Below are 25,863 nucleotides of genomic sequence, written 5' to 3' on the forward strand. Positions count from 1 at the left end.
TCCCCATCCCTGCCCACAGCCTGGGCAGAGGGCAGAGACGAATTAGTGTAGGAGGAGGAGCAGAGCAAAAAGGCTTGGGCAGCCATTTCTCACCATGTTGCTGGGTCCCCTTTCCACATGGGGAGCTTGTGGCTATGGCAGATGGAAATCTTTGGGGCCAGTCACGGGCGTAATCTGTGCAACGAGACATGATTTCCTCTCTCCTGGCAGAGACGCCCAGAAGCCTGTGCGGTGGGGGGAGGGGGAATCTCTATAATGAGATGTATAGGAGTTTCACCTAGCAGGAGGGAGGGTTTCGGGGGCCCGACCAGTGAGCAAAAGAGGACCCTGCTCTTCACCTACCTTACATATTCGGGTCCCTGTTCAGGTCACCAACTGTAGCTTGTCCTGCAAAGCCATACCATTGTGGAAGAGTAGGGCAGCAGTGTCCTTTCCCACAAAGAACACCAGAGACAAGTTTTGGGGAACACATCCATTTATTAACAGCCACATATGCTTTTTAAAGAGCAGGGAGAAGGAACATAACTAACTCAGGGGAACACTGACTATAGGACAGAACTGATACTGATACCAATATGTCTCTCCACTCAGCTTTTCTGGGGGGCCTAAAGGGCCAGGGCCACACCTGGGATCAGTTTACCTGATTGGCAGAAAGTGAGGGTGGGGAGAAATGTGCCTGGGCTCAGGCTAACTGCTGGGATAACCCAGAGAGATCTATTTTCAACTGACTTTATACACATGTGATTAACTCTATGTTAAGTAAAGAGTTTGACAAATGGTATGAAGAAGAGAAAAAAAAAAACTGTTCCTCAGCAGTCAAGACAAGGGATGTTCAAGTCGTTGCTTCTCAAAGTGTCAATTTCACTTCTACATATTTCCTTTTAGGTGTTCTATTATATATCACAGATCAGGGAGAACATATGGTATTTGACCCTTTCAGATTGGCTTATTTCATGAAGATGTTTTCCAGATTGATTCATTTTGTTGCAAATGACTGGATTTCATTTTTTTTACCACTGTGTAGTATTTCATAGAGTACCTATGAATATATAACCTATATATTATATAGGTTTATATGCATATAATATATATAGGTTTGTATATATAATATTATTATATATTATTATGTATGATATAATATATAATAATAATTATATAAGCTATAATTTCTTTATCCAGTCTTTAGTTGACCAGCATTTAGGTTGATTTAATGTCTTAGCTATTGTGAATTAAACTGCAATAAACATGGAGGTGCAGATAACTATTTTTTTGCTGATTTCATTTCCCTTTGATAAATTCCCAGGAGTGGGATGGAAGGGTTATATGGTAGGTCTATATTCAGATTTCTGAGGTATCTCCAAATTGTCTTCCATTTTGGTTGTATCAGTTTACATTCCCATCATCAGTGGATTAGGGTATCTTTTTACCCACATCCTCACCAGCATTTGTTCTTTGTTGATTTCTGTATGAAAGCCACCCTAACTGGGGTGAGGTCAAACTGATTGTGGTTTTAATTTGCATTTCCCTGATGCCAGTAATCTTGAACACATTTTCATGTGTATGTTGGCTATTTGGATTTCCTCTTTTGAAAAATGTCTGTTTAAGTTTTTTGCCCATTTCTTTTTTTAAAGATTTCTTTATTTATCAGGTTTGGCACTGTGATGTAGCAGGTAAAGCTGCTGCCTACAGTGCTGGCATCCCATATTGGCACCGGTTCAAGTCCTAGCTGCTCTACTTCTGATTCAGCTCTCTTCTATAGACTGGGAAAGCAGTAGATGATCCAAGTCCTTGGGCCCCTGCACTCACATGGGAGACCCAGAAGAAGCTCCTGACTCCTGGTTTCAGTTCAGAACAACTCCAGCCATTGCAGCCAACTGGGGAGTGAACCAATGGATGGAGAGCTTCTCTCTCTCTGCCTCTCCTTCTTTCTCTATGTAACTCTCTCAAATAACATAAATAATTCTTTAAAAAATTTCTTTACTTGAAAGAGTTACATAGAGAAGGAGAGGCAGAGAGAGAAGGAGAGGTCTTCCATCTGGTGGTTCACTACCCAATTGGCATCAACAGCCGGGACTATGTTGATCTGAAGCCAGGAACTATGGGCTTCCTCCAGGTCTTCTCACGTGAGTGCAGAGGCTCAAGGAATTTGGCCAACTTCTACTGCTTTCCTAGGTCAATCCAGAGAGCTGGGTTGTATTTCCTAGGTCCAATCCAGAGAGCTGGATTGGAATCAAGCAGCCAGGACTTGAACTGGAGTTCAAATGGGATGCTGACATTGCAGGCGGTATCTTTACCCACTACACCACAGTGCTGGCCCCATTTGCCCATTTCTTAACTGGGTTGTTTATTTTGTTGTTATGGGGTTTCTTGATCTCTACGTATTCTGGTTATTAATTCTTTATCAATTGTATTGTTTGCAAATAATTTCTCCCAATCTGTTGATTTTCTCTTCACTTTCCTGAGTGTTTCTTTTGCTGTATGGAAGCTTCTCAATTTGATGTAATCCTATTTGTTAATTTTGGCTTTGATTGCCTGTGCCTCTGGGGTCTTTTCCAAGAACTCTTTGCCTGTGCCAATATATTGCAGGTTTTCCCCAATGTTTTCTAATAATTTGGTGGTATCAGGTCATAGATTTAGGTCTTTAATCCATTTTGAATGGAATTTTGTCTAAGGTAGGGGTCCTGCTTCGTACTCTGGCATGTGGAAATCCAATTTTCACAGCACCGTTTGTTAAAGAGGCTGTCCTACTCCAGGGATTGGTTTTAGCTTTTTGGTCAAATATAAGTTGGTTGTAGATGCTTGGATTGATTTCTAGCATTTCTATTCTGTTCCATTGTTCTATCCATCTGTTTTTCTACCAGTACCAGGCTTTTTTGAATATAACTGCCTTGCAGTATGTCTTGAAATCTGGTATTGTGATGCTTTTGGCTTTGTTTATATTGTCTAATATTGCTTTAGCTATTTGAGATCTCCTGTATTTCCATATAAATTTCAGCTTCATTTTTTTCCTAGATCTGAGGAGAATGTCTCTGTTATGTTGATTGATATCACATTGAATGTAAATTGCTTTTAGAAGAATGGCTATTTTGATGATACTAATTCTTTCAATTCATGAACATGGAAGATTTTTCCATTTTTATTGTACCTTCTATTTCTTTCTTTAATGTTTTGTAATTCTCATCATAGTGATCTTTGACATTCTTGGTTAAATTTATTCCAAGGTATTTGATTATTTTTGTAGCTATTGTGAAAGGGATTGATCTTAGAAATTCTTTCTCAACTGTAACATTGTCTGTGTATACCCAGGATGTTTATTTTTGTTTTGCTGTTGTTTTCTCTTTAAATTTCCCCTGAGACTGCACTCCTTCCACTTTTTTTTTTACAGGCAGAGTGGACAGTGAGAGAGAGAAACAGAGAGAAAGGTCTTCCTTTGCTGTTGGTTCACCCTCCAATGGTTGCTGCAGCCAGCGCACTGCGGCCGGTGCACTGCGCTGATCTGATGGCAAGAGCCAGGTGCTTATCCGGGTCTCCCATTGGGTGCAGGGCCCAAGTACTTGGGCCATCCTCCACTGCACTCCCAGGCCACAGCAGAGAGCTGGCCTGGAAGAGGGGCAACTGAGACAGAATCTGGTGCCCTGACCAGGACTAAAACCCAGTGTGCCGGCACCGCAAGGCAGAGGATTAGCCTATTGAGCTGCAGCACTGGCCCACTTTTTTAAAACTATCTTCTACTAGAGTAAAGCAGCAAGCTCCCTCCCTACTCTGTCACCCAGAGTAATCACATTGCTTTTATGATCCTCAAATTAACCTGTATTTATTGTATTTTTTAATTTAATAAGTCAGGCAGAAATGAGAGTTTCATTGTGATCAAATAAGAGTGCGTCAAACAATTAGACAAAAAGCTTGTCATTGTGGTCTGGTATCGTGACATAACACATAATATTGTTACCTGCAACACTGGTATAACACATGGGTGCTGGTTTGTGTCCTTCCTGTTCCACTTCAGATAGATCCCTGCTGATAGACTGAGAAAAGCACAATCTTCTGAATAGTACAGATGAAATCAGAGGAAAAATGATCCCACTACAAGACAGGCCTGAACAATGCCTCCTCTGCAGTTATGTGCTCCAGTAGATGCTATGAGAAGGCATTGTGGCCTGCATGCCCTGTGGGCCATACATTTTCTGTAGGCTGAAGAGAGCTAACTTATATTTGGTACCTCCTATGTGCAAAGAAGTTCAGACATCTCTGACTTGCCACGCTACCTAATTAGCTTCACCTGCAGCTCTGGGCTCTCCTGTCTTAATTGGGTGCCTGGATACCCAACACATTCTGTGTCTACCTCCATCTTTGGAGACATATTTGTACATGGGAGGGTGAATACCTTCTGTGTAGCATGAAAATAGCTATGGATGCATATGGGCATGTGTGAGCACCTTTGTGTACCAGGCACACATTTGTGCATGTAATTTCTATGTGTAAAAACATTTTGTACCAGGCACATGTCTGTGCATTCACATGCACACAGCAGTACCTTCTGTATACCAGGCACACATCCATGAATGCGCATGTGCTTGTGTGAACACCTTTGTATATGAGGCATACATCTGTGTGCTCATGTGCAGGTGTGAGCACATTTGTGTACCAGGCTCACATCTGTGCTTGTGCATGTCTGTGTGCGAATACATTTGTGTACCAGGCACATGTATGCATGCATACACATGTATGTGTGTGTATGTTAGCACCTTTGTGTACTTGGCACATATCCATGCATGCACATGTGCTTTTGTGAACATTTCCATGTACCAGGCACACATCTATGCATATAAGTTTGCCTATAAGAACCCCTATGTGTGCCAAGTGTCTTTACATGCAGCAGCCTCCCAACCTCCCTCTGAGGGTGATACTACTATTTTTTCCATTTTTAGATGAGCAAAAAGAAGAGAGTAAGCCACCTTGACTAAGATCCCTCAGCTGCAGTGAGGAACCCAACACTTCATTGTCCAAGCACTTAAGCCCAAGTACTTGAGCCCCAGTGTAGACCACTCTACTCACATAGTAAGTGACATATCAAATAGCCCTTGCCCCCAACTCATCTGTATCCCCAACACTGATATCTAAACTCTCAGGAAAGAATTCCCTCTTGTTAACTATGTCACTTTCATCAGTGACAAATATTTGTCAAAATGAGAAATAAATTGACAAGTTTTCTCATCAGCCATTTTGTTCAGTTCACAAAAGTTTGATTACTGCCTCACTTCACTCAGGAAACCTCTGGCCCAACAATCTCTCATGACTCCTGCCTGCCCAAATGAGAGCTTCACCCAAGTGCTGATTCCACAAGTTGCCTGCAGCATCAGACCTCACCCTCCTGCCTATTCAGGCCCTTTTCACTCTTGACTTTTACTGTTGCCAGTCTGTTCTCATCACATAAGGTCAAGAGGCTGTCTCCTAACACAAGACCATAGAGCACAGATTCTGAACTTTCTCCCACTGTCCATGGGCCACACCACACTTCTTAAAACCTAAACTTCTTTCATGATATCCCTCTCTTCTCATTATAAACAAGATGAAGTCCAAATTCTTGGCTCTGAATCCTAGCCACCTTCACTCAGTCCCACTCACTTTCCTTCCAAACATCCTTCCCTCAGCTTAGCTCCACACTTGGCTGTGCCCTGGACAATGCTACTGCCTCTCTGACTTCTGCTAGCATCCAACACAGGCCTCCACTCCCTTAAACCATTCCCTGCAAGGGATTTCTCAGGCATCTCAGATCTTGTACTCACTCTTTTGCACATGAATTTAATTCTTATAAAGTATGTGTTGAATTATTTAATAACTTCAATTGCTTTCTAAAGTAATTGAGATCATTCTAGGTTTTATTATCTTTGTGTAAACTTGCATATAATTGTTATTGCCATTTTGTAGCATTTAATGTAGTTTTAAGATAATAACTTCACAATACATATTTGCAATTCAAAATTCAGGAGGAAGGCATTGTCATATTCACTTTTTATATAAGACACATGAGCTCATGAGGTCTGCACCATGACGCAATAGGTTAATCCTCTGCCTGCAGTGCTGGTGTCGCATATGGCACTGGTTCTAGTCCTGGCTGCTCTTTTTCCAATCCAGCTCTCTGCTGTGGCCTGGAAAATCAGTAGAAGTTGGTCCAAGTCCTTGGGCCCCTGCACCCATGTGGGAGACTGGGAAGAAGCACCTGGCTCCTGGCTTGGATTGGCAGAGTTCTGGCCATTGCGGCCATTTGGGGAGTGAACCAATGGAAGGAAGACCTTTCTCTCTGTCTCTTCATCTCACTGTCTATAACTCTACCTCTCAAAGTAAATAAATAAAATCTTTAAAACTAGACACATGAGCTTTCAACGAGGTTAAGTTACTATCCAAGATCACACAGCTAGTAGATTGTAAACCCAGGAATTGAACATCAAAGACAGTGTTAAGATGGAAATTTATAGCAACCAGTGGCTACATCAAGAAACTTGAAAGACATTAAATAAATGATCTAAAGATGTATCTCAAGGACCCAGAAAAACAAGAACACACCAAATCCATACTTGGAGGAAAGAAATAATTAAAATTAGAGAAGAAATAAACAAAATTGAGGCCAAAAATATAGAAAAGATCAGTGAAATGAAGAGCTGCTTTTTGGAAAAAATAAAAAATATTTACCATTGGCCCAACTAACCCAAGAAAAGGAAGAAAACCCATATTGAAAATTGGGGATGAAAAAAGAGATGTTATAATGAATATCACATATAAAAAAAGAATCATCAGGGCCAGCACTGTGGCATAGAAGGTAAAGCTGCCACCTGCAGTGCCGGCATCTGATATGGGTGCTGGTAAGGGAGTGATAAAATAATATCACTTATGAACATAGATGAAAAATTCTCAACAAAATACTAGGTAATTGACACATCAGAAAGATCACTCATCCAGACCAACTGGGATTTATCTCTGGTATGTAGGGATGGTTCAATATACACAAATCAATAACTGTAATACATCACATTAACAAATTGAAGAATCAAAGCTATATGATTATCTCAGTAGATGCAGAGAAAGCGTTTGATAAAATACAACATCCCCCAAATAACTGGAAGTTATATGAGGGCAGAAGCCATTTTCTCCCTTTCATGTCTTACATCACCCCTCATTCCATCCCAACATCAATGGTGGTTGTTCAGTATATATGCTCTCTAATATGTACCATAGCAAGTAAATTAAATGTGTTCCTAAAATTTATTGAAATTTTCCTGCATACTTGCTTCCATTTTAAGCACTTTAGAAAGATTAACTCCTCTATTTCTCACATAAATCTTAAGAATTATAGAATTTTATTATCCACATTTTACACATGAGAAAACAGATTAAGTAAGCTGGTTAAGGAAGAGGAAACTAACAGAGCCAGAATAAAATCCCAGGTGGCTGAGTCCATGTTCCATGCTACTACTCAACATTGGCTCTGAAGGGGCCTATTTACTGAGCTTTGTAACTGTGTGGCCACTGCATTTACCCAGAACTAGCTCTCTAAAGAGAAGTGAAATGTAAGCAGTGATTTCTGGCCTTCAGTCTCTCCACATTGCAACTGTTTCTGCAATGTCCTCACCACATTTTCTCCAAAGACATCCAGAAATTATCAAGTTTCTTTGCCCATCACACATATATGTAATCATATAAAATTATATGAATATTTATTTAGAATAAAGTATAAAAGTCTTAGAATGGAAAGAGAGAGCAGCAACATGGCGGAATAGGAAGGGAGCACACTGATAGTCCGGGAAGAGACAGTTTAATAAAAGTGGAGATACTGCAGGTTCAAGGAAGAGTAGGGGAAGAAACAGCAGAGAAAACTATCCTGGAACTAGTGATTCACAGTGAACCTGCGTGGAGAGCATGGGAGCCCAAGTTCAGGACACCAGTGGCAGACTCAACACACCAGCACTGGAACGTGAGGTGAGCCGAACCTCAATAGCCCGAGACACTGGTGGGCAAGTGGAAAAAGGAGACTAGAGGGAATGAGGCTTGAAACTCCTTGGGGAAAAGCTCACCAGGCTAACTAGAAGAGAGACAGAGAGACAAAAAAAGTGACCGATATGGACATGAGTTTCTCTCTCTCTACTCACCTCTCAAAGGCATGCAAGACAAAGAGCAGGCGCCATTTTGGACATATGTCATAAGCAAGGCAACCTCAGGTCTGCACCGGCCCTGAGCCTAGCAGGAACACCTGACTCTGGGGGGGTGAAATAACAGGAGATTAGGATCTAAGTTGGCAACCCAGTGGGAGACTGCAGGAGAATTGGAGCCCACACTGAGGGCAGCACAGATTCCCTGTGTGGTCCTTGGGAAAGAGCTTCTGATCTCTGGCTCCTGTGGGTATATCATTCGCCTGCTAACTACCTCAAATTCCACTCAGCTGTGTGGAATTACTTCCCTATTGAATCAAAGAAAGAAAGAAAGAAAGAAAGAAAGAAAGAAAGAAAGAAAGAAAGATTTACCATGCCTAACCTGGGAGTGTCACCTTTGGCACACCCTCAACCCTGAGGAACCAAACAGAGCTCTCAGGCCACACTCATCTCAAGCCTCTAAGGCTCCACCAAAAGCAGACAGTCTACCTAATCTAGAGCCATAGTATAACAAGAAAAAACACCACAGTGAAGAAATCAAATATCCCCAACATGCCAAACAACAAACACAAAAACTGAGGTAACAAGAACAAGGAAGACACTATGATGCCCCCAAATGAAAAAGACACCCCAATTCAAGATTATGAAGATGATGAGAAAGAACAAATGCAAGAAGCAGATCTCAAAAAATTGATAAGAACATTAAGAAATTCTCAAAAACAAATTCTTGAGCTACAGAAATCCTTAATGGACAAGATAGAACATCTCTCTCGTGAAAATGAAATATTAAGGAGGAATCAAAATGAAATGAAACAACTAGTAGAATGAGAAACTGTGATAGTGATGAGAAATCATAATGAAATGAAGAATTCAATAGATCAAATGACAAACACATTGGAGAGCCTTAAAAACAGAATGGGCGAAGCAGAAGAGAGAATATCGGAATTAGAAGACAGAGAACAGGAAAAGAAACAGGCAAACCAAAGAAAAGAAGAGGAAATTAGAAACCTAAAAAATATTGTCAGGAACCTATGGGATACTATTAAAAAACCCAACATTTGGGTTCTAGGAGTTCCTGAAGGCATGGAGAGAGAGAAAGGATTAGAAGGCCTTCTCAGTGAGATACTAGCAGAAAATTTCCCAGGTTTGGAGGACAGAGGCATGTTAGTACATGAAGTGTATAGAACTCCTAATAAACATGACCAAAAGAGATCCTCACCACGATATGTTGTAATCAAACTCACCACAGTGAAACATAAAGAAATGATTCTAAAATGTGCAGAGAGAAATGTCAGATTACTCTCAGAGGATCTCCAATTAGACTCACAGCAGACTTCTCATCAGAAACCCTACAAGCTAGAAGGGAATGGCGAGACATAGCCCAGGAACTAAGAGAGAAAAACTGCCAGCCCAGAATATTATATCCTGCAAAGCTCTCATTTATGAATGAAGATGAAATAAAGACTTTTCATAGCAAACAGAAATTGAAAGAATTTGTTGCCACTCGTCCTGCCCTGCAAAAGATGCTTAAAGATGTGTTACACACAGAAACACAGAAACATGGTCACCAATATGAAAGAAGGTAAAGGAAGGAAACCTCACAGCAAAAGATCACAGGAAGCTCAATTTCTCTTTGACATAGAATTAAAATCTGATTCTCTGTTAAAGCAATGTGTTAAAGTAATCTATTACATTCTCTTGATGTCTGTTAAATTCTAGTTGTTCAAAAACAGCTGAATTTTTATTAAGAGCTATGGGTTATTTAAATATGTGCTTATTTTCAAAGATTTGAATAGTCACCTTGTAACAATGATCAAATTTAGTCTATGTTATGTCATGATTTTAAGGAATCTTATTTCAACCAGATATTTCGGATTTGGAGCCTTCTTGGCATTCTTGACAGGCATTCGAAAAATCAAAGTTTCAAACAATCTGGTCTCTAAAATTTCCCGTAAATCCTGGACTTTGGTTTTTCCAGTTTGGGCCCAACTGAAAAAATCGAAGGACCTATGTCTCTCATCTTATAGAGACACCAACTAATCAGGCTATTTGGATTATATTAGAAGTACTTTCAAGATGTGACATGGTACTAAATTTTAAGTTTCTATAATGGAAAATGCTATTAATACAAATGTTTGAGAATTAAAAAGTCTAATGATCTTATGTTACTAGACATGATAGTTATCTTAATGAGAAAGCCCCAGAGGCCTAAAAGGTTAAATACTTGTAAAATCCTACAGGTGCTTTCAAAAATACTGTGAAGTAAGCAAGTGCCTCTTGTTGGTTGATGAGTTTATAATTTTAAACATGGCGACTTAAAGTCTTTTGTCATCCACAGTTATATATGATTTGCTGCTCATGAAACTAAAGTGTCGTTGGTTCTGTGTTTAGCTGTCCTCCTATAGGTTCCTATGGACTTTTTCTAGCCAATTCTATTGTATTCAGTACTTTGGGATGGCTCTGTAAACAGATGAAGCCAATAATGTATTAACAGTACCAACTGAGAGAAAGTATGGTTAACTGAGGGTACTAAAAACAAAAAGCAATTCAAATCAATTGGAAATTTACAAAAAGAGATAAAGACTTTAAAAGCTAGTATTAAAATTGCTATATTAGTCTATTATGTTATGTTATATGTGTGTACATATTGTATGTCCACATCGGGAAATTTTATTAAGAGTTTTATTTTAAATGGCTTATAGATAAGATTGTCCATAAATTTAAGCTGCTAAAATTAATCAAAGATACATTTTAATTCATGTGACCTGAATCTCTGTATCATATGTTTTAAACTTGTTGTTAGAAAGAAACTAAAAACATTTTATAATTTTGTGCTTAAGTTTACTGGTTAAACAAACTACACCATGTTAGATATTTAAGAGTTGTTTCCAAATACATGATTCTTAAAATTTATAGAAGGCATTGGACCTTCTGGTAAATGTTTTCTTAAGTTGTTATCTAATGGTTGAAATGGTTTGCTAAGTATTCTGTGATATTGCTATTGTCAGCAAGCGATCTAGGACTTGCTCCCTCATTTCTCTATTCTAAGCCCAACTTGTTCTTTCATTTCTCTATTCTCTTCAAGGTAGGAAACTAATTCTATTATGAAGGAATCTGTAGGATGCACAATTTAATCTTTAGACCTTATAAAAAAGATGGCTAACATTTTTCTGTAATAGAATATCCAAAATAAGAGCTTAAATTATAATTTCATAGCTAGATTTACTTCGCCATCAGCAAAGTAAACAGTAAGCAGAAAAAAACTCCCTTTCAGACCAAAGGGAAAGAAAGTTTTAAAGTGAGAATATAATTTTCCTCATGGGCATTGTCTACCTTAGAAAAACTACTTCAGAACATGCCTGTGACTATAGGCTTGTAGTTTAGGCCACCAAAGATTAGAGATTGGACTTGGGCACTCCCTTGACTTGTATCCTCTGGTCTGCTTGAACAAAAACCAGGAGGAAAAGAAAGCTAGGCTTCAGAAGCAATGGGTGGCAGGCCTATTAATGGCTGATCTGTACAGTGATCTGCCCTCAAGGAGACCCAACAGACCAGTCCACTGCAGTGGCTTTCAATGTGGTAAGCCTGAGCTTCAGCAGAAGTCAGCTTGTGAAGAGCCCTGGCAGCTCTGCCAAGAGTTGGATCACTGGAAATGGACCTGCCCTGGAGTCGAAGGATGCCCAGGTCAGAGCCACAGATCTTATTGGCTCTAAGCTGAAAAGCCCTTCACTCAGCCCAACTTCCAAAGTGACCACTGCAGCTGAGGGGACGGCCAAGTAGGGTCAGCAACATTGCAGGCAGAACTGTAAATTTCTTGTTAGAGATGCCCCCTGCCTTTACCTGGCCAGCTCTCCTCCCAGGCCAGCCAAGTAATGAAAGTCAACAGAGTGCCTTCCCCTAGGAGGTTCACACCTCCCTTAGGATGTACCCCATGTGAAGAGATAGATAGGTCTGGGCCTCTTAACTTACAAGGCCTAAAGCCCAACACATTATTATCAAGCCCCTTCTGTCAGGTTCTATTTGCCTCTCAATCAGAAAACTTGATTGTAGCTTAGACAGCACCTTTCTTAGCTCCTCTACTAATGACTCTGTCCTTTGTTCTAGACCCTGTCTAGTGCACTTGGGCCTCATTCCTTTGTAATCATAACCTCTACTCTACCACCAATGGCTCTACTCCCAACCTGTGTGTACTGATGGTCCTCTTCCCCACTTAATGCTGTATAATTGTTCAGACCTGGTTAATGCCACTCTTAGGATCATTGGTTACTATCCTCATCCTGTTTTTTATGACCTTGTCTAAATGTGATAAGAGTTGGCAAACTTAGAAGGCTTCCATAGCCTTGGCAACCCATGACAAGAGCCTAGGGTGGTTACTGGCGCCATAAACCTGAGTGTCAATTTGTTGGGTCAACAACAGGAGCCACTGTGAACTTGCTCCTCATGTGGGATCTCTGTCCTTAATGTGCTGTACATTTTTATTTAATGCTATAACTAGTACTCAAATAGTATGTTTCGCTTTGTGTTGCTATGTGCATGCAAACTGTTGAAATCTTTACTTAATATATACTAAATTGATCTTCTGTATATAAAGAGAATTGAAAATGAGTCTTGATGTGAATGGAAGAGGAGAAGGAGCGGGAGAGGGGAGGGTTGTGGGTGGGAGGGAAGTTATGGGAGGGGGAAGCCATTGTAATCCATAAGGTGTACATTGGAAATTTATATTCATTAAATAAAAGTTTAAAAAAAGTCTTAATGACTCAAAATGTGACATTATCAGGAAATGTGCATTTTGACAAGGCTTACACATTTAAATAAAATGATTGAGTCTCACAAGGAAATATGAGACATCAATCAATGTATAGGGTGAATTTGGGAAGAGGCTCTAAGGCTTTCCCAGCATCCATGGAACTGCCTAAGTGGGAAATTGTCATCTCTGCCAAGTGTGTAAGACAGCTCTATTTATTGTCCAACATGAGTCACGCCACTTTGCCTTCCTTCTGTGAGTCAGAGTGTTTCTCTACAACCCATTCTGTCAGCTACCTTGAACTTCACTATTCTTGTGTCATCACAAAAAACTATTGAGGACATAGACCAAAATGGGAAGAGCTGAAGTTCAAACACTCCAGTTCTAATGAAGTTGGTACTATGGATTCTATTGGTCATGATATCTGGCTGGCATCAGTGTTACTACTTCATAGAAATTCACCATGGTCCTTCAATCCATGGAACTGAATGTATCGGGATTCCTCCCACTTCATTCCCCCAGGATAACAGTAGCAACTACCGGCAGTCAATTATGAACCAAGCACTGTTCTATCTCCTTTACATATATCTTATTTAATTTACCCCCAAATTCTAATTATTCCCATCTCACATAGGTAGAAAATAAGGCATAGGTTAATTAAGTAATGAACTCAATTACAAGCTGAAAACTACAGAGGAAATTTTGGTTTTTGAATATGGTTGTCTGACTCCAGAGCCCATTCTTTCAGCTATCCAATGACACATACTCATATATTGATATTTAATTATAATGCTTGTAGTCTGTTGTTTTAGGTATCATACACTACTTGGCACAGAGTGACATATCTGAAGACTTTGTCATCTTCCTTTTTTAATATTTGTTTTATTTATTTGAAAGGTGAAGAGAGATGGAGAGATAGAACTCTTTCATCCACAGATTCACTCCCCAAAGGCCAGAGCTGGGCAAGACTGAAGCCAAGATTCATGAGTTTCTTCCAGGACTCCCACATGGGTGTAGGAGACCAAAGTCTTCCACATGGGTGCTGCTTTTTTAGGTGCATTAGCAGAAAGTTAGATTGGAACTGGAGCAGCTGGGATTTGAATCATTGGTCATATGGGATGTTGACATTGCAGGTGGCAGCTTAACCCAATAGGCCACAATGCTGACCCCTCCTCATCTTCTGACATGCTGTCAACATCTCTGCAGGGCAACTTCCTTTCCTGGTGATGGATGGGATAAGAGAGCTCAAATTTTTCGTTTTGTTGATGCATGGAATCTTTGTGCACACTTTTATTTAAGATTTTTATTTATTTCTTTGAAAGTCAGAGTTATGTAGGGAGAGAGAGACAGAGGTCTTCCATCTGCTTATTCTCTTCCCAGATGGTCACAATGTCCAGGGTGGGGCTAGGCTGAAGACAGGAGCCAAGAGCTTCATCCAGGTCTCTCACATGGGTTCCAAGGGCACAAACACTTGGGCCATCTTCCACTGCTTTCCCAGACCATTTTCAGGGAGTTATATTGGAAGTGAAGCAGCAAGGACATGAACAGGCACCAATATGGGATGTCAAGATTTTAGGCGGCAACTTACCTGCTGTACCACAATGTCACCCCACATATTGTATTTTTTAAGTGTTTTATAGATGTTTCCAAACATGTACAAAGATAGACTAAAACCTCTATGAGAACATCACCCAGCTGCAGCAATGCTAAATACACACACATAAAACACACACACACAATTATTCTACAACACTGATCCTATCAAATGTGGCCTCTTTCCACTGGTTGGCCACAGAGTCCTCCCAACAGGAACATACTGATCTATAAAGGATGAAAAATGTGCAAGTTTACAACATTTATTTTGATATATGTTTAACCAAACCTAGTCATTGAGTCTCTATAGGTAACTAAAATTTTATATTAACTAAAGATCATTTTATTGGGCATTTACTATGAATTAAATGCACATGTAGATCCTAGAAACAGAGCAATGCCAAGATGCCAGCCCTAGAAAAACTCCCATCCTCTGGTACTTTCTTTAGTCTACCAAGACAATTCAGAATACCATGCATAATTCTGGCTGCTTTGCTACCTATGGCGGGTAGCAAATAGGCGGGTTTTTAAAGTATACTTGTTAATTTGAAAGGCAGAGTTAAGGGGGGGCACTCTCATACACTGATTTACTCCCTCAAATGACTACAACAGCTGGGGCTGGGCCAGGACAGTGCCAGGAGCCTGGAGCTCCATCTGGGTCTCCCACATGGGAGGCACATGGGCCATCCTCTGTTGCCTTCTCAGGCACATTAGTAGGAGTAGGATTGGAAGTGGAGCAGTTGAGAAATGAACTGGGAACTCTGATATGGGATGCCAGTGCCTTAGACTGTGGCTTAATACATTGGACCACAGCATTGGCCCCATGTGTCATGGTTTTAAATCTCTTTCTCTGAATTACACAAGATAGAGTGCAGTGGAGGATGGCCCAAGTACTTGGTCTCTGCACCCCATGGGAGACCAGGAGAAACACTTGGCTCCTGCCTTCAGATCAGCGCAGTGCGCCGGCCGCAGCACAACAGCTGCAGTGGCCATTGCGGGGTGAACCAATGGCAAAAGGAAGACCTTTCTGTCTGTCTCTCTCTCTCTCACTGTCCACTCTGCCTGTCAAAAACAAACAAACAAACAAACAAAAAAACCAAAAAAACCACAATTCTTTACAGAGAATATAGCATTGTCAAGATGCTAGAAAAAATTTGTAAAACTCTTATGAGTACAAATTTTACTAGAGATCAAAATCCACAACACTTCGAAAATCAAATTCCAAAAACACAAATATAAGTTTCCAAAATCCAATATAACAAATGTAAAATAGGAAAACTCCAAGTTAAACCAAGAAAGTTGAATCCTAATCTGAAGACTACTAACCAATAAAAGTTACAGGAGTAAAACTTCAATTATAGAAACAAAATATTCCAAACAATTTAAGGAATAAAAAACCATGCCTATATTTCCCATATGTACTGAAATATAAATAAGCAGAGAACATTTTCAGATTTTTTTAGAAAGTCAGCATTACATTGATCATGATGCAAGTTGACCAGAACCTGAAATATGAATTAAGCATAAGCCTCTCTTTCTTAAACAGATGCAAATATCCTTAGTATTTTTATAATAAATAAAACCACATATGAAAATATAATGAATAAAACGTACTAAATAAGGCCGGTGCTGCGGCTCACTAGGCTAATCCTCCGCCTTGCGGCGCCGGCCCACCGGGTTCTAGTCCCGGTTGGGGCACTGATCCTGTCCCGGTTGCCCCTCTTCCAGGCTAGCTCTCTGCTGTGGCCAGGGAGTGCAGTGGAGGATGGCCCAAGTGCTTGGGCCCTGCACCCCATGGGAGACCAGGAGAAGCACCTGGCTCCTGCCATCGGATCAGCGTGGTGCGCCGGCCACAGCGCGCCAACCGTGGCGGCCATTGGAGGGTGAACCAATGGCAAAGGAAGACCTTTCTCTCTGTCTCTCTCTCACTGCCCACTCTGCCTGTCAAAAATAAAAAAAAAATTAAAAAAAGTACCACATAAGAAAAAACGCAAAAGGTGGTTAACATTTCTAAATGAGCCATATATATTTTCTAGGTAGGTGAAAAAACTCGAGAGAAACACATGGCCATTTAGATTAAATGTTGAGAAGCATTTAGAAATTAGCATGTAATTAAAAATCTGCTAGTGGCATAGTAAAAAATCAGTGGCTTTCTTATTTGGATTAATATTGTTTAAAAAGATTCTATAACAAACAACACAATTAATACAGGATCATTGATAGCTTCTTCCCTGTAAGTAAACCTAGACCAGGATGCTTCCACTGTCTCCAACTTCTTACTGGGGAGTAGTCAAGGGAAGGGGAAAGAGAAAAAATAAAAATAAGGAGTAAAGATCAATTTCTAAACAATAAATTGCCAATAAATTGGAGATATTTATTTAGAGAGAATCCATAAAATCTAAAAACAGATACAATTGAAAATGATTTTAATGAGACTGTGGGAAAGATTAATATTTTTAAAATCTACTAGATTACCATGTACCAGCAAGAAACAAATAAAAAATATTAAAGGTCAATAGGCAGAGTGGAAAACAAATATTGACAGAAGAAAAGGAAAAAAAGATTAAATCATGTGATGTCTTTAAGCATTCTTCAAATCAACATCAAAAAGTATTACAAAAGACCCATCAGAAAAATGAGCAGAAATATGAGGAAAAAGAAAGGCCCAGAAGCTGATAAACAGACCTGAAGCATGTTACTTACCACAAGCTCTAGGCAGGACCCGCCAAGGAGAAGGCCTGGGTGACACTGGGTGTCCCTGTGAGCAGCAGGAGTGCAGAGGTGAGAGGCCCTCCAGCTGATCCCATCCAGCACCACCTGAGGTTGCAGGTCCATGCTCTGGGGGAATGCTGATCGGCTCTTCTTCTGTGAAGCTGCTTCGCTCAAGGCCATGCAAGCTGTCCATTCAGGCATGGTGACGTCCATGAAAAGTCATCCCGCGGGGTCTTGACATCACAATCTGAGGTGGAGCGTGGAGAGGGAGAGGTCTCTGCTGCCGCGAGGCTCCCGAGGCTCGCAAGGGAAGTCGGACTCTGCGGCTCTCCACCTTTGCTCAACCGAGATGCTGGACATCTAGGGAGCCGAGAGCCGACATGGTGAGTGTGTGGACCGCAGTGTACAGAGTGGGAAGGCAGAGCCGAAGGCCAGGAGGATAAGCGCCTCCAGAATCTGTGGGCGCTGGTACACGGCCTCGCTCAGTCCTCTCAGATCCATGGGTTGGGGGCTGCACCAGCACCCGCTACCCCCAACGCCCTGCTCCTTCCCTGCTAACGAGACTTCTCGGACCCAGGAGCCATAGATGAGTAGCTGTGTGGCAGCAGCTCTGCGTCACCCCAGATTTTGCTGTGAGGACGGGGGTGCTCACTAGGGAGAATGTGGGCTCTGGGTATGGGGTTCATGTGGAGCAGGAGCTGTCATTTATGCAGCCCTTGGTTCCTCCTTCCTTCCCCATGGGGACCTGGTTCTCCCAAGTTTTCTAAACACGTTGGTTTCAGGGTCTCTTCCAGGATGCTGACCTCTTCGCACAGCTTTTTCTAGGGGGTATCACTTTAGTTCTCTTAACAACAACACAGCAACATGGATTGGGTAAGGAAACAACAGAAGTTTTTATTTATCCAGGTTTTAGAAGGGCAGAAGGACCCTGTAATTTGGGAATTATCATCTTAACCCTTACAGGCTCCCCTGACAGGCTGCCATCTGTATTGTCACTTTCAAAATAGAAATTTTGGCTACTCAAATTTATGTGTGTTTAAAAAAAATATTTCCGTTCCATGAAAGTCTTCCAAATCCCAAAGATATGTCTAGTTTATTAAGTTATTTTGGATTTATATTTTAATAAAGGAGTCAGTTTCTTTTTGCTTGTTTTAATTTTTACAAGATTGACAAAATTTGTGTATATTCAAGATATGAAACCTAATGTTTTGATATGTGAGGGGACTTTTAAAAGTTATGGACAATTTACATTATCTTTATCAACATTTTTTCATAAACTTTTTGGAGTCCTCTTGTACCTATACATCATGAAATGATTAGCAATGAACAATTTAATACATCCATCACCTTACATTGTTGTGTTTTTAAAAGAATACCTAAGACATTTGTAAGTAGTGAGTATATAACAGTGTAATCATCTAGTTATTGTGCTGAATATGAAGATCTTGAGTTAATTTTATCTCATACCTGCAAATGTGTGTTCAGCTAGCATTTTCCCATTTCCTTCACTCTCAGCCCCGACAACCACCATTCTGTTCTGTGATTAAGTGTGACTTTCTTAGATAACACATATGAGTGAGATTGTGTGGCATTTATCTTTCTGTGCATTATTTAATAGACTAATGTCCACATTTTTGTTTAATAGCCTAATGTTCACATTTTTGGATCCATATTTTGACAAAATGACAGGATTTCCTTTTTAAGATTGACTATGATTCTTATGTGTGTGTGTATCACATTTTCTTTATTCATCTGTTGACAATGTTGTTTCTATATCTTGTTTTTGTAGATAGTGCTGACATGAAAGTGTAGATAAAGATGTCTATTTGAGATACTAATTTGATTTCCTTTGGATACATATGTAGTAGTGAGATTGCTTTGTCATATGTTCTATATTTAACTGTGACTGAAGTCTACATAATGTTTTCTGTATTGATGTATCAATTTACATTCTCACCAACAATTTATTCCCTTTTTTCCACATCCAACAACCCTTTTTTCCACATCTTGTCCAATGTTATCTTTACTTTTGGATAATAGTCATTTTTAACATATATGAGGTGATAACCATTATGGTCTTGATTAGCAATGTAGTCTAGCAGTTGTTGAGCCCCTTTTCAGTTATCTGTTGGCTACTTGTGTATCTTCAGCAGAAAAACTGAACAATCCTTTGTGTGTTTTTATTGTAATATTTGCTTTTGAGTTGCCTGTATTCATTATATTACTCCCTTAATCAGACTGAGGTTTTGCAATATTTTTTTCCATTTCTTGTTTTATCTGTTCAGTTTTTCCTTTAGTATGCAGAATGTTTTTTAGATTTTTTTGTAGTCTAATCTTTGCTTTTGTCACCTGTGCTTTTAGTGTCACATCTGAACAGTCATTGTTGAGAATAATGTCAATGAATTTGCTTCCATTTGTAAGGAGTTTTAAATTCTCAGGTCTTCTTTGTAAGCCTTCAACTCATTTTAAGTTGAAATTCATGGCTGGTGTAATATAATATTATATATCAATTTTTGTCATGTGGATGTTCAATTTGCCTCTACTTCAGATGTGGTCATTGAGCACTGAGTGGCCACTTGGTAACTGTGGTGTCACTTGCTGGACCCAACACCCACTATGATATGCCTCTAGCTGGGCAGGAAGCAGGCAGAAACTGTCAGATCCCAGTTTTTCCCTAATCTACCCATCCCCCAGATGCATTCTGCTGTGTTTTACTGCTCTTCCCTGTCTGCATGAAGAGACCTCAGAAGTGAGCATACACAGAGAGACACATGTGAAGCAGTGTGGAATGTTGGGGAGAAGCAGGGACTATCTAGTAAAGGGGCTGGATCCAGGAGGCTCTGTCTCATTTCTCTGAAAGCCTTGGATATATGGAAGCACTTCAGAAATTCATGGAGGGATCCACATTTGGCATTGTGTTACAACCCTGCTTAGTATGCCCACATCCCATATTGGAGTACTTCCAATTACAACTTTCTGCTAATATGCACTTTTAGAGGGAGTGATAGCTGAAGTATGTGGATTCCTGTAACCCACATGAGAGACTCATATCATCTGGGAAGCACAGTTGACGGGGTCCTCAGTGCAGAGTGGTTGGACATAAGGTATTATTTTGCTGCAGTGTGTATTCGTGAACATAGCAAATTCCATCATGAATTTCTTTATGTCAAACAGTGATGCCTAAGTAGAGGCATTTGGCAACTGCCATCTCCACGGGAAAGGGGCTCAACTGGAATAGTCCCAGTCTTACCACATGGATGTAGGAGGTTTTCTTAAACTTTGAAAATTCATTTTATTCACATTAAAGGCACAGCGATCTCTCATCCACTCTTCTTTCTCCAACTGTTCACAGTATTTGAGATTGAGTGAGGCTGTGAAAACGTCAGGTTTTGTGATGTGGAGATCCCAGAACTCAGTATGGACGATAGGAACCTAAGGTACCTCCTAAGGTACACTTTAGTAGGAAGCTGGATTGGAAGTGTAGTGGAACTCAAACCCACACACTCTAATATAGGATGTGGGTCTCCAAAGAGCCATCTTACATGCTGTTCCCCAATGCTCACCCCTCTATTATTTTAAGAGGACTCCTACCACAGGCCAAAGCAACTCTCTTGGCCCTGATGGCCATAGTCCCTGAAGTTAAGCTATGCAGACCCTCAACACCCCAGAAAATACCCAAACACAACCACCCAATGAAGTGTTCACAGCAGCAGCTTCATACTGTGCTTTCTTGCCACCCAAAACTATGCAACTAGCATTGTACCACCAGGAGCTTTCTCCCTGAAATCTCTTCATCCATTTTTCCATATGATGGTACCCAATCTGGCCATTCACATCAAAGTGATCACTACTGGATGCTGTTCTGAAGGGGTACCCCAAGTTGGCTCATTTCAGGTAAACCTCATGTGTTGCTCCAGACACCCCTTGGCACTGATGTGGCTCCCCTGGCACAGTCATTCATACACCCCACAGGCTCCCCTGTAGGTGACAATCACCCATTTACTAGACTCATAGCATAGATAATTGTGACCTTATTGGGAACTGAATCAGGCATCACTTCATCAGTGTGGTGATGCAACCCTGCTGGGTCATTGGCAAAGAGGATGACAAGCCCTTAGGAAACTTGCATGGTCAACATATTAAGGCATGACTCTTCCTTTTACTATGGACCCCCATGTTGCTCCTCCCCACCTCTCATTTACCATTTCTGATTCTTGCTTGGCATGAACAGTCTGGAACATCTCTTCTCCACCAAGCCTAATGCTTTGTACTGATGGGGTATGCCCATTAGGAGCCTGCACAGTTCAAGCCCCTCTACAGCATCACCACTCAATCAGGCCATGATAGGAATTGCCTCAGTTAATCACCACACATTGAAAGCATGTGTTTTGAAATTTGTCTCTGTAACTCATCAGTCTTGCCCCTTGTCAAAGCTGGAGAAAAGGAGGCACACTGCTGATTACCACAACCTCAGCAAGGTCATGGCGCCTTTTACCAGACATTGTCAGTATCTTCTAAGATATTCAGATGCCTATGCCTTAAGTTTGCTACTACTGATGTGGAATCCATGTCTTTTTTGGTGTCTGTAACAAGTGCTATTCACTTTTGCATTTGGAGGCCAAGATACAGCTTTATGAAGCTTCTAAGGCATGATTCAGTAGTCTACCACCAGTTCATTGTGTTGACAGTTTCTAGCTGCCCTCTAACTACTACCTGACACCCACCTGTGACAATATGTGGATGACTTCCTTCTGAAAGATAACCAAGAGGAAGGTGCATAATTAGGCCTCACATTTGCAATTGAACTCTTGACCTTGTCAGGGTGATTATAATATCATAGATGCCACAATGTGAAATTTTAGTCCATTACATGCCCTGCCTTGTACCATATTGTAGAACCTTCACTCCCTCCCCTGTGTATGACCTTTTTTCTCCTCTCCCTCTTGCTTTCAGAGAGAATGAGGAATAATGGAAAATTTAGAGACAGACATAAGAACTCCAATATTGACCTTATTATCAATTCACTGTATGAATTATATGTTACCTAAGCTTTAAACTTTCTAAGGTCATTTGTCACATCTATAAAATAGCCATGATAAAGTTATTCATTTCATAAGTTTGTTATGAGAATACTCTAATAAAACTTGTTCTGTGGCTTGCTGCCAACATGAGTTTATCAGGAAAAATAAGCTGTCCTTATTTTGCCACATGCCAGTAGTGTTAGCTCTTAATGGTCTTCCTCTGAGTCCCCTCCTAGATATTATCTCCATGTCACTCATAATTCTGTTCTCCTGAGTGGCTACTATTCTTAAGGACTGGCTGAAGTTCAAAGTCTTGCTTTTATCTCAAATTGGTAATTTATCTCTTTTTCTGAAGGGGCATTGCAATCTCACATCTTCTTGTGAGTTCAGTTGAGGCTTCTGTTGTGACTGCATCATGGCTCAGCTTCTCATTTGCTGATCTTGCTTTTTGCTCCAAGCAGCCTTTTCCAATAAATCTCCTGAAAACTGCTGTGTCAAAGTCTTTCTCATCCAAGGGAAGATGGTTAGAAGAATACCAAAATCATTCTAGCTACCCAATAAATTGTTGTTATTCCTTTCTTTGGTTTTTGAAAGTCAGAGGGGAGGGAGGGAGGGAGGGAGAGAGAGAGAGAGAGAGAGACAAAGAGAGGGAGAGAGAGAGATTTCATATTTACTCTCCAAATGGCTGCAAAGGCCAGTGCTAGACCAGGCTAAAGCCAGGAGCAATGAACTTCATTTTGGTCTCCTATGTGAGTTCAGGGTCCCAAGCACTTGTCTATCTTTTCTGCTTTCCAAGGAGCATTAGAAGGGAGGTAGATCAGAAGTGGAGCAGCCAGAACTTGAACCATTGTGCATATTGAATGCCTGCACTGCATATGGCAGCTTAACATGCTGTGCTCAGGGTCAGCCACTGTTGTAACTCTTTAGAGAATAAAATAACTAATTTCAAAAGATTTCCTAACATGTTTCCCACACACTTACACACACACACAACACACACAACACATACACACACACACACGGAATTAAAATTTATAGTTGAATCATGAGTAGAGGGATAAAATTATCTCAAATTCTAAGTAAGAAAAATGGTTAGGATTGACTTTTAAAATGTCATTTTATTGAAGTGTGTTCTAATTGGCCTACTCCAGTGAAAACAGAACCTTGATCTTTAATGATTGATTCTCATTTGATTCTCTTGGATTTTCTTTTTTTTGACAGGCAGAGTGGACAGAGAGAGAGAGAGAGAGAGAGAGAGAGAAAGGTCTTCCCCTTGCCGTTGGTTCACCTTCCAATGGCTGCCACGGCCAGCGCGCCGTGGCTGGTGCATCACGCTGATCTGAAGCCAGGTTCCAGGTGTCTCTCCTTGTCTCCCATGCAGGTGCAAGTCCCAAGGACTTGGGACATCCTCCACTGCACTCCTGGGCCATAGCAAAGAGCTGGCCAGGAAGAGGGGCAACCGGGACAGAATCTGGCACCCTGTCTGGAACTAGAACCTGGTGTGCTGGTGCCACAGGTGGAGGATTAGCCTATTGAGCCATGACACCGGCCTGATTCTCTTGGATTTTATAGTTTTTTGTCTCTGTATGTATTAATCCCAAACTGGTGGAAGTGCTGACAGTTTATATTCCTATAAGGTTAGAAGTTAACTTGGAAAAAGCCAATGTATTATGAATTTATAATCTTAAAGAGACATTAGTGCAGCAGAGGTTAAGACCTTATTAACCTGCAGAAAGTCAATGATTCTTTTTTAATGATTTTTTAAAGATTTATTTATTTATTTGAAAGGCAGAGTTACAAAGAGGCAGAGGGATGGAGAGAGAGAGAGAGAGAGAGAGAGAGAGAGGTCTTCCATCTGATGGTTCACTCCCCAATGGCCACAATGGCTGCAGCTGAACCCATCTGAAGCCAAGAGCCAGGAACTTTATCCTGGTCTCCCATATGAGTGCAGGGGCCCAAACTTGGGACATCTTCTACTGCTTTCCCAGGCCATAGCAGAGAGCTGGATTAGAAGTGGACCAGCCAGGACTCGAACTGATTCCTATATGGGATGCCAGCACTGCAGGCAGTGGCTTTACCCTCTATGCCACAGCACCAGCACCAGTCAATGACTCTTAAATCTAAGTTAGTAATTAGGCATTTCTTCCCTATTATAAGTCCCAGTTTCTTATATACATGTTGAATTTGCATTTTTCTCTTTTCTGTAAACTTTCTTAATGCATTAAATAGAATTTTGTCAAATGCTCACTATTATGTGAGAATGGTATTTTCAACAGTGGTTCTGCATGAGAAAGTGTAGTAAATATTGATTTCTGAAGGGCAGCATTGTGATGGGATGGTGCCCAAAGCTTCATGGAGGCAATTGGAAAAGAGAAGTTAACACTCTGAAGTTAGCCAAGCTCTAAAATACTAAGGCCAAATGTAAAGTCCAAACTTGTAGTCAAAACTATACTCATAGTTTTGATGTATTTGATAGGGTTCCTTTCACAAAATCCCACACTCTGAGTGGCTTAAAACACAGAAAGATATTGTCTCGCAGTTCTGGAGCCTTGAAGTCTGAGATGAAGGTGTCTGCAGGGTGAGTTCCTCTGAAGGCTGTAGGTGAACTGAATCCACATTTCTCCCTGGCAGCCTGTGACTTTCTGGCAGCCTTGGGCTTATCTTCCCCTTCATATGGCTTTCTCCCCATATGTGTGTCTGCATCCAGCTTTTCCTTTTTTTTAAAGATTCCAATTTTACTGGTTCATGATCCCATCCTGATGACCTTGTTTTGACTTGACTACCTCTGCAAAGACTTTTTTAAAAATGTTTTATTTATTTGTTAGAGAGAGAGGGAGAGAGGGAGAGAGGGAGAGAGGGAGAGAGGGAGAGAGAGAGAGAGAGAGAGAGAGAGAGAGAGAGAGAGTCACAGTGAGAGGGAGAGACAGAGGAAAAGGTCTTCCATCCACTGGTTCATTCCCCAGATGGCTGCAAAAGCCAGAGATGAGTTGATCCAAAGCCAGGAGCCATTTCTTCCATTTCCCCTATGTGCGTACCGGGGCCCAAGTGCTTGGGCCATCTTGTACTGCTTTCCCAGGCCATAGCAGAGAGCTCAATCAGAAGAGGAGCAGGTGGGCTTAGAACCAGTGCCCATATAGGATGCCTGTGCTGCAGGCAGAGGATTAACCTACTGCACCACAGTGCCAACTCCTTTATTTATTGATTATTTTTTTTGCAAAGATTTTATCTTAAATAAGGGTACATTCTCAGGTCCAATCGGGGGGGGGGGGTACGATTTAACCTGTAATATTTTATTACTTCCCTTCCTTTCCTAAGGATGAGTTTTTCTTTCAGATAACACCTTAAGGAACAGAATGTAAATAGCTCATGGGGCACTTTCAGTTGACAAACAGCACTTTGTTTTAAAATGAGGTTAATTGCCTCACCTCACACAAATTACATTCCAACCTGAATCTATGGATGTGGTTATGATGAATTACATTTGGGAACTAAATCCTGTCTACCAAATGAGTTCAAAAGTTATTAGGGGCATTTGGCAATCATCCCACTTTTTTAAAAATATTTTTATTTATTTGAAAGACAGAGTTACAGAGAGAGGGAGAGAGAGAGAGAGACAGAGAGAGAGACAGAGAGAGAGAGAGAGAGAGAG

General features: G+C 40.8%; 1 protein-coding gene across 1 annotated transcript in view; it reads left to right on the forward strand.

The window, feature by feature from the left end:
- The window catches only part of LOC133755253 (sodium-dependent neutral amino acid transporter B(0)AT1-like), a 628,988-nt gene that overhangs the window by 112,255 nt on the left and 490,870 nt on the right, over positions 1-25,863 (forward strand).

Source organism: Lepus europaeus, unplaced genomic scaffold, assembly GCF_033115175.1.
Source record: "Lepus europaeus isolate LE1 unplaced genomic scaffold, mLepTim1.pri SCAFFOLD_3_1, whole genome shotgun sequence".
NCBI classification, from domain to species: Eukaryota; Metazoa; Chordata; class Mammalia; order Lagomorpha; family Leporidae; genus Lepus; species Lepus europaeus.